The sequence below is a fragment of the Sinocyclocheilus grahami genome, unplaced genomic scaffold (assembly GCF_001515645.1).
Source record: "Sinocyclocheilus grahami isolate Dianchi unplaced genomic scaffold, SAMN03320097.WGS_v1.1 scaffold17.1, whole genome shotgun sequence".
Classification (NCBI taxonomy): Eukaryota; Metazoa; Chordata; class Actinopteri; order Cypriniformes; family Cyprinidae; genus Sinocyclocheilus; species Sinocyclocheilus grahami.
This window is the reverse complement of record NW_015505196.1, coordinates 2,337,859-2,348,218: the sequence shown is the minus strand read 5'-3', so window position 1 is coordinate 2,348,218 and position 10,360 is coordinate 2,337,859.

Here is a 10,360-nt window from a genome sequence, read left to right as displayed (position 1 = left end):
CAGCTTACACATTTGGAAAGGCACCATCAATGCTGAAAGGTGTATCCAAGTTCTAGAACAACATATGCTTCCATCCAGACGTCGTCTCTTTCAGGGAAGACCTTGCATTTTCCAACATGACAATGCCAGACCACATACTGCATCAATTACAACATGTCTGCGTAGAAGACGGATCCGGGTACTGAAATGGCCAGCCTGCAGTCCAGATCTTTCACCCATAGAAAACATTTGGCGCATCATAAAGAGGAAGATGCGACAAAGAAGACCTAAGACAAGAGCAACTAGAAGCCTGTATTAGACAAGAATTGGGCAACATTCCTATTCCTAAACTTGAGCAACTTGTCTCCTCAGTCCCCAAACATTTGCAGACTGTTATAAAAAGAAGAGGGGATGCCACACAGTGGTAAACATGGCCTTGTCCCAACTTTTTTGAGATGTGTTGATGCCATGAAATTTCAAATCAACTTATTTTTCCCTTAAAATGATACATTTTCTCAGTTTAAACATTTGATATGTCATCTATGTTGTATTCTGAATAAAATATTGAAATTTGAAACTTCCACATCATTGCATTCTGTTTTTATTCACAATTTGTACAGTGTCCCAACTTTTTTGGAATCGGGTTTGTAGATTATGGGGGTAAGATATAGCCTTTTCTTGTATTCAAGGCACAGGAAGATTACATAGCACAGAAGGACACACAAAAAAAGAGTAGATCGCAATACAAAGAGGGATGTTTGACAGAGTGAAGCTGATCTTCAAACTAACTCCTCTTGTGTAGTCCACTCAGCAGGCCATGAAAACCCATGCAGCTTCGCTAATCAAACTTTCCAATTAGTGCTTATGAGCCCAAAAACAGCTAACATTAAAGGCAAGGAGCATAGCTCCACCATAAAGTGAACATCAGATTCTCCCCTCTTCATCTGCAGACAGAATGAGACAAAGAAAGGAAGCGGCAGGGAGGGACAGAAGCAGCTTCAGTGTGCCATTTTCACAGTGCAGGTGAGTGTGAAAAAAAGTTCCACTTTAGTGACAGGAGGGGGACTACTTTTTCCTGATTCTTAGTTTCTTCGTTGTCGTCTTTTCTGAGCGACCTGCCGGAGCTCGGGCTGCTTGGGAAATGGCTCTCCGTTGAGACGACTAGCACAGTGTCACACATTTTTTTGTGTGTGCTTACGTGTCAGTGTGTCCCAGTGGATGGAGACAGTGTGGGTATGGAGCAAAAAAGGAGGGGTGTGGAAAGCAAGAGCAGAGAGTAAGGAAAACTGAGAGAGGGAGGATGACATTCCTAGTGATAAATGGGTAGGAGTGACAGTGCTGAGTGAAGCTGCCAAGCGAAACACCAGTGCTTGATCTGAGGCCTGTCCACTCTCCTCTTCAACACGCCTATGACCCCTTTATTTGTGAAGTGTGTATGTGCTGGAGGGGGCAATCAAAATGAAAATGCTCACCCTTTTCTCTTCTTTCCTCCCTCGTACAAACACACACACACACACACACACACACACACACTTCATACAGCAGCTCTGCCTGGTCATGCTGGCTGTTGTGGCTGTGCAAAGCTCCCACTGTGTTCTTAATTAGCTTCATTGATTGAATGTATTAATTAATCCCTGTCCTGAATAAATCATGCACAGACAGTTGTGTAGCATAAATTTTTTGTGACACAAATTTGTTGCCACAGATGTCCCCAACCAAGTAAGATATAAGTCTCTTTGGGAAGCCTCGGCTAACTATTTTCCTTTGTGTCTTTAATATTTAGTTGTGAAATCTGACTGTATCAGCACAAATATTGACAAATAGTGATATATACAGTAAAACATTCTGTAATATTAACTTTAGTTTCTGGTGGGTTATCTTTATTGCTACAACAGTCTCTGTTAAACATAAAGAAAGAAGAAAGTACACTCAAATCCCTTTAGACATTTCTTATTTTTTGTTCGACTTGCAACAAAAGTCATCTTAGGTCACATTTTCATTAGCAAACAGTACAGACTATGACACCTCCATCTCATGTCTAAGGAACTATGTAAGAATAAGTGTTGAGAACAATGGAAATGATGGCCCCTACTTCATGTCAAAGGATATTGTGATTAATGCTACATTAGGACTCCCAAAAAAGAACATCTTCAATCTGAAAAGTTTCCAAATGTGCCACAGTTTCTACAAAGAAAAACAAACAAAAAAAAAACACTTTAGATTAATGGCTCTGTCCTGCTGCTTCATCATCAGTTTTTGACTTCAGGGACATTAAGAGCCTCATTGACAATAACGAATCTAATAGCTGCTCAGTGGAAAGGTTAACCAGCAGAGAGAAAGAAAAAAAGCTGAAACAGAAAAACGTGGAGATTTCTCATTTACTGTAAACACAGTGCAGCCCTCCGAGTGCTATTGATGAAAGCATCATGTAGCCAAAACAGCAAGGCCAAATACATGTGGCTAAATACGGTCGCAGAGCTATAAGCACATCATCAATAAAATTGATTCAGCGCTGTCTGCCTTCTTGTTTTTCCGGCGTTTTCCATCTTGATGATTATTTTCAAATGCATCATAGTCCCTTTCATTAATGAAGAGTAGCACTCGTTGAATGGACAGAGAATCAGAATTAAATATGGTAGAATCTACAACTACAAATAGTTTCAATAAGTCCCTAGCTGTAGGAGCCGTGGGATGCCGAAAGTTTTGGCCATCAATGAGAAACTCGAGTCCCATACAGTTGCGAAAAGCTTAAAAAGGGAGGTTAGACAGAGAAGAAATAGCAAGAGACGGCAAGCTCTAATATTGTACTTTTGATTCATTCTCGCATTTAGTTGATACGCTGATGCTCATTAGAAGAAAAAAACACTGGGATCTGTGTGGGTGTTCATGTTGCTTTGTGCACTTGTGAGGATTCAGCGTTTTGAAAGTCACACAGAGGGATATCGGCCGAGAGCTCGGATGGCTGTTTGAAGTGATCCACTGTTTAGTGGATGAGGATAATGACCAGCGGTAACCCTCTGGCTCTGGCTCTGAAATGAAGGGGTTTCTTCACCTTTACACTTCAATGATCATAATAGTGGAAGTCGTAGAGCACGGAGGGTGGATCACATCAAAAATGGAAGGAGGAAAGAAATGTTAATGTAAAAAAAGCATCATGCAATGCTCTAAATCTCTGCGTCCGTTAGCACTCATCGCAGAAAAGCCATTTTCAAGGCCATACGTGTGCTGCTTGTTTAAAGTGATGTAGTGAGCAAACTTTCATCAAATTGGGCAATGGTTTTAGAATCAGTAATTCATCGTTTGCATGTTTGAACACAAATAAGCCACGCAGGGGTTTGGTGTGAAGCCTGGATGAGGGGAAATCCCGCTGTGAGTATGGCATGAAGCAGATTGACCCCCTGCATTCCAGCAGCCCGATCTGCAACGAGCCGTCCACTTGCTAATGATCCTGGGTGAGCAAGAAGCAGGAACCAGGGGCAGCACACTGCCTTCCATCTCCCAATGCTATGTAGGCCAAATCACCTTTGATTTAATTGGCCCTTTGACCTATCATAATACATGGATAAATAACATGTAAATGAGCTCACCATGACCCCAAAGGGTCTTTGACTCGAGATCTGACCTAATTAAACTTTTCTACTGTGCTGGGTAATCATAAAACATGCTTACAGTAAAGAAAAGAAGGAACAGAAAAACAAGCTTAAAGGACTTTACCTGTCCAGCTGTTGGATCTAAGTTAATTACTTTAAAAAGGACATTATGCTGATGAGCAGGAGAAATAGCAGGAGGAGTGGATGATGGGAGCAGCCCCTCAGCGGATTCAAAGAAGAGCTTAATGCAGCCGGAGGTCGGGATCAAGGCCCTGGAGATGAGAAAGGAAGACAAGACGGCGGAGCCTGGGTCCTCAGAGACGATGATGAGAGTCGGTTTGAACACAGCACTTCCTTAAGACTGAGCCCATTATATGTCTAAATACCAAGTCCATTAACCAGTGTCCACACCCATGGGATCCACTGCAGGAACTACCTCAGCCCTGGATCCACAGCTCAGACAGCCTGTAGCCGCCACAGTTTCTCCAGGGATAGAGAACCCAATGCTCACGTCAACTCTTCTGCTGCAAAGTTTGGCCTAAAAGCAGAGATTTAACCATCTGACATAAAGGAGAGGAATATGAACACCAAATATACTTGGGGGAGGAAGAGGAAATATTCCTTCAGGTGATGAAAAGATATTGACATAGCTGCAAGACGGATGGGTAGTGTCTTGAGGAAGTGTTCTCCGGCAATCGCTCTGGAGATATGAATAAACGATGCAAATGCAGATAGATAGAGTAAATAGGCTGACTGAATCTGCGCTTCACATAATATGCCACTTGAACACAGTATTTACTTTGAGTCTATTCAGATTCATCACAAAGGAATGATGCTGTTTTGACGCTATAAATTGTTCAGAGTTTTGACTCAAGAAAGTATCCAAGTTTCAGCGCACACCGCAGGCTACTACATCACAGTATTGCACCCAAAATAGAGCCTTTTCATGTATTTAGAGGAGAAGACAGAGGTACTTACATAACATCACATGCTGAGAAACATCTCAGTTGACACAGAACAATAGGTAAGTACTGACTGGCTGTCATGTGAACAAACTTAAGGGTGATGTAACCTGCTGTACATGTCAAGTACATGCTATTTGGCATTATAAAACAAACAAATACACTTAAGAGAGGAAAAGGCTGCATTCCCTTCGGTGATAAAAGATATTACAGAGATGGAGAGTAAAGTGTTCTCTGACAATCACTCAGCAGATACGAGTAAAAACAATCAAAATGCAGTTGGATGCACTAAATTGGCTTGTTTTTGAGTCTAGTCAGATTTACATCAAAACAAATTAATGTATTTTGACATTTAAAAATGTTCTGAGATCCACAACATATACACAAGTTTTGGCATACTCTTAGAGGCCACAGCATCAGATTTTCTGTCACAGAACTGTGTTTCACTAGAAGTACAGCCTTTTCATGTATTTAGGGGAGATGGCTAAGGCACAGGTATCACATCACACGCAGAGAAACATCTCTAGGTGATACAAACCAACCAATAAATACTGACTTGCTGTCATCTGAACAACGTTAAGGGGAAATAACCACCTCTACATGTCAAGTAATACAGAAAGAAGAAGAAGAAGAAAAATAAAACAGGGTATACAAAATTCAAGGCAAGACAACAGCTCCAACTAGCAAATGTAGCTAGCCAAAACGGCTGTCCGCATTATGGATCTGTGCCACACAGCATGTGAAGCAGGTAGCCACACAGCTGCTGTTATGGGGCAGATTGTTGGAGGTAATTGTGGTCTTTTAAGTGGTGCGTTAGTTAGATGGCAGATCAAGCAGAGGATGCTGTTGTTTTGGTGCAGCAGCGCACTGGGGCTGATTACGCGCTGCACTTCGACACACGGCACATTATTTATTGATGCCACGCATGCTTTAAAATGCACTGTCACAGCGGTAGGTGGCATTGTGCTGTCACATTCAAAAAAAGCTGTGGAGCGAGAGGGAAAAAAGTGGTTTATCTCCTCGCACCTCACCATGAATTCATCCACAGTTTCACAATGTTCTTTTTGTCTTCCTTGTACCTAGTGATTCAAACTTTAATTTTATTCCTGACAACTTTCAATCACTATTTTTCAATCATTATTTATTATTGATGCACAATACAATTGTGTAACAATTAGAAACACTGAGCATTTAATAATATACATATAAAATATGTCTAAAACATTTTTTATTTCTACTGTCTATGCAGGCCCCGCAAAAATCGGAAAACGTAAATCATAAAGTCCTTCATATATCTCACTCCTTACAACTTTGCTTATTAAATATTTTGTCTTATTGTTTATTTCTATTCCATTTAACATTTACTTCCATCTAACACATTAAGACATTTAACAATTTTAATGTTAATGTATTCCGAAGATTTTACCTTAAATCCCATTTGTTCCATATTTACAAAAGTTTAAGGAGAGAGAGAAAGTTAAATGTTTCATTAATACTTTACAATAAGGTCCCAATAGTTAACACAGCGCTTTAGTGCTTTGCTACAGTTACAGTATTTATCAATCTTTGTTAGTGTTAGTTAATTAAAAATAAAATATAACTTTTAATTGTTATCTCATGTTATATCGGGCCCCTCAATATAACTAACAATAACAACTAAGAATAATAAATGCTTTATAAGTGTTTTTTTAGCACATTAACTAATGTAGGTAAATAATTTTAACTAGGAACTGTATTGTAAAGTGTTACCAATGTTGATTCCAACACGTTCATTCAAAAGCAGGGTGCTAAACTGAAATCAATAAATACTCAAAGCAACATGTTTCCTTGCAGGTTGGCACTTTGCAGTCAACAAACATTAATTTCTCTGAAGTGACACATCAACAAACCATTTATCTGATGCGGTAAAGAAGCATCCTTCCATATCTGCCTTTCTATTTACTGGCTGCCGAATATCAGTGACTATTCAGCTGCGACAAGTGACTACAAAATAAACCGCAGTGTTACAAAGGCAGCAGGCCTGTATTATTCAGATGGAGCGAGACTGCGGGCTGTTTGATATTAGAGACGCATTTGAAAGCCACAGGTAAGCTCGGGGGTTTGCCTTAATCCTCTGCTTGGGATGGAAGGCATGATACGTTCCATCCCCTGACCGCCTACCACATATGAGTGCAAAATGGCAGTCTATGAGTGTAGAGATGATTACGCAGTCCAAAGCTGCACTACTGTTCCACAAAAATACTTCATAACCACTAATGTAAAGACATCTGGGAAGGATTGACTGTCACACAGGCCATCAACTGTATATGAAGCGGATATGAGAGAGTAAATTTAATTACGGAGGTGTAATTTTCCCCTGGAGTAGGGGAAGGGAATTGTTTTGTACAGCCTCAGAGGTGGAGAAAATGGCTGGTCGTGAGAGGTTTCATGTAGGCTGCTGAGAAAAGTGCTGTATGAAAGCTGTTGGATGGAGGCTTCAGCGATAATGAAATCCTCTCTCACTTTCTTTGTGCCTCTCGGTTAGTAGAGTGACCAGAATATCTTCTGGTTGTGAAACAAACGTGCTCTTGCACAATACAGTTGGGCAACACAGTAATTTGCTATGCATTATGAAGCTGGTGAAGAGCGCTAAAGGCTGGAGAGGGGAGATAGAGCGTGTAGCCGGGGGAGAACATTAAAAGCTTGTTTTGTTAGCGGCCCCCTGCTGGCAGAGCGCAGATCAAAGCTAATGCTGGAAATAGGGGGTGCGTTGCTTTGGGTAATCTCAGGGCCTCAGCAACTGGGCAGGGCGTTCAAGTCACCAATGCACCTCGGCTAGCACCAAGCGGGGACTGTTCCATCTCCTTCTCCCGCACCTCCTTTCTGGTTCGCCCTCGTTTTTTTTGCCTCCCGTCGCTAAGGAGACTGCCTGGCTGTCCATCTCTATGGTTGCACACATTCCCCTCATGCAGATTTGGTTCAGTCCTAATTAAGGCTTCTCCTTTCATTTGTGGAGATAATTGGACTTTCATCTCACCAGGATGCTGCAGCCAAATCTATTCTCTATTCTTTACTTTTTAATGGGAAGGGGAGAGGAGGGGGACACCGAAAAAAGCAAGGAGAGAAGACGAAAAATCTCTTTCTTAAGGACCTGCCTAAATAATTGAAGATATCCTGGGTCACAAATATCCGTGTCACAATTAAGTACCTTCCACTTTTCCTGTTTTGGAGCGATAAACCATGATCGCGTTTGTTAGAATCATAGGAAAGGGATTTAATGAGGGGTAGACCTGTGAGACAGATGCTTGTGGGAGATCAGAGGAGGACCCATAGAGATTAAGTCCATCCATAGCTCAGCCACGGCATTCCCTGTACACATGCAAACAAGCCCATAAATTCATCCAAATGCATCCAATTTAGTAGACTCACCTACTTCTGTTAGACGGAAAGCTCAAGGGAAGCTCTTCACCCAGAAATGAGCCACAGAGGCAGATTTCACCAAACTAGATTGATTTTGATTTGATTAGCAGACCTTAACATATGTTTTCCTACTGGCTGATGTGCAGTCATTTCGCCGTAGTGCTTGATCAAATAAATATCGGTGAAGTCTGAGGTCTGATGAGATAATTAGATCAGTTTCTTACCCATACATCCCCAGCGCACTCTGCACCACTCTGTAGAGCATTTGCCCAACTAGTGAAATTTTATATTTATATTTTATCTTTTGAAAGTTGTAAAATGTGAAGCAAAGCCTAAAGGGTTCAGGATGTGAAGTAAGCAGGGGATAGTTTCTCCCTAAATTTAGAAGGCTAAGAACTTTCAGACCATGGTATCCTCCCTCCCCGGCCTCATCTAAATGATCTACTGTGATTAGTCTCTCTTAACCTTGAGGTCATGCAAGTTATAAAGATGAATAATCAAGAAAATCAACAGAAATTATCTATCATTATAAACATTATTTTTCAGTTTTTTTCTGGTTATTTTTAAAAGCAATTACACAATCTGAACGGCTGCCTGCGGATTTATTTTCAGGTAACAAGGAAAAATACTAAATAACCTAATAACCTGTGTGTTCACCAGAGAACCATAAACTTATGTGTTCATGCTCACAACAACAAATTGTCACTGAATGCAGTCCCCAGGAAGGGAAAGTCTAACAATACACAGACCTGAGCAGTCACATATAGCTGCATTCAATGTATGGACTATAGATACTGTAAACATCCAGTGATGCCCACAGCTGGTCACAGGAGACATAAGGTAATGTCTAGGATGTTTCAGACATCTCCCTGCCCCTTAATTATTTAATTGAGACCGTTATGTACATTGGAAAGAGAGTAACAGGGTTATTGCTGGCCTAAATCAGCTCTTAATTGAAAGGCAGCCATAAAAGCTGCAGGTGTCCAGCCCTCGGTGTCTGTAATTGGTGGCCCATGGAGTGCTGGGATGAGCAGCTGCTTAACACAGCGAGTCTGAGAGAATGACATGCTTCTAACCAACCCTGCTTAGCCTGCATAACGTTTATGTAAACCATTTAACATAAGAGTTAACTTATTTCATTTCCAAGGAATTAACTGCATTAATTACACTGTAAAAAAAATGCTGTAGTTTCTACAGAAAAAATTTACAGAATGTTACTGTTTAAACATTTTACAAGATGTAGCTGTAATTTGCAATGCATTATGGGTCAAATAAAGTTTTACAGTTGTTAACAGTATATTTCCAAGTCAGCTGTAATTCATTTACAAGAAGCAGGTGTTGTTGCTGTAGCTCCTGCGTTTTTACACTTTCACTTTACACTGTTTTACACAACTTACTGTAGTCTGGCATTATGGGATTGTGCGCGCTTCATTTAAATCTGAAATCCAGTTGACGGGAGCAGCGTGAGAACGACTGAAGATTAGAGGCTTTATTCATAATTCCTGGTAAATTCACTTAATTTTACTTAAGAAATATATCCTTTTATATTTATTTAAGTTAATGTATAAGCGATATTATTTCACAATAGCCTGGTATCACGACATTTAGACAATCGGCCTTGGTATGTGCAGTAAGCTGGAAATTGCTATCATAGCATAGTTAGGCTAAATGCTGCATTTTTCTCATTTTGGCAGTTTAATTTTATTATTGAGAGCATTTAAAGTAGTGTTTACCTAACTTTTAACGTAATGCCCAGTGCGAACGATTGTGATAGTAACTACTATCTGTCGAAATAACTGACGAACAGCAAAATATGTGAAATTTAATTTGTTCATACGTGTTCAACTGTCCCATATCGACGTCTTACTATAATTAAAAACTACATGTAAATGAGAAATTGTGTCTATTGCCACTGTAGTTGTACTCTACATTAAAGCTGTCTGGGACATGGGTTTTTTAAGTGAAAGACATCTTTACATGCCTGGCTGGACAAGTTAGCCTAATTAAAACTTCAGTGACAAAAAATAACAAGGGAAGCATCAAAACACGAGACTGATTCTGATTTTATTACATTCAACATCAAAACAAATAAGCTTTACGGCACACATAAACTCAAGGAAGAAACATGAGGTAAATGTTTAAACTGTTGAGTTTATTTATACAGTAACATATGAGATTGTTAAGTAGCATAACAAGCGAGTTGTTTTGCTGATTACCACGATTGCAAATTTTACATAGTTCAATAAACAATTTGTTAACATTAAGTTACTTACTTTTTAGACACAATATTGACTGTTGTTGTTCTATTTCACCAACGAAAATAGTTCCAAACAAAGATCAAAGCAAAACAATTTTGCGCATCCTCAAAGCAAAACTCAGCTGTGTTTTGTTACTGAATGATTCAGCATTTTGAACGAATCGGTACAATGA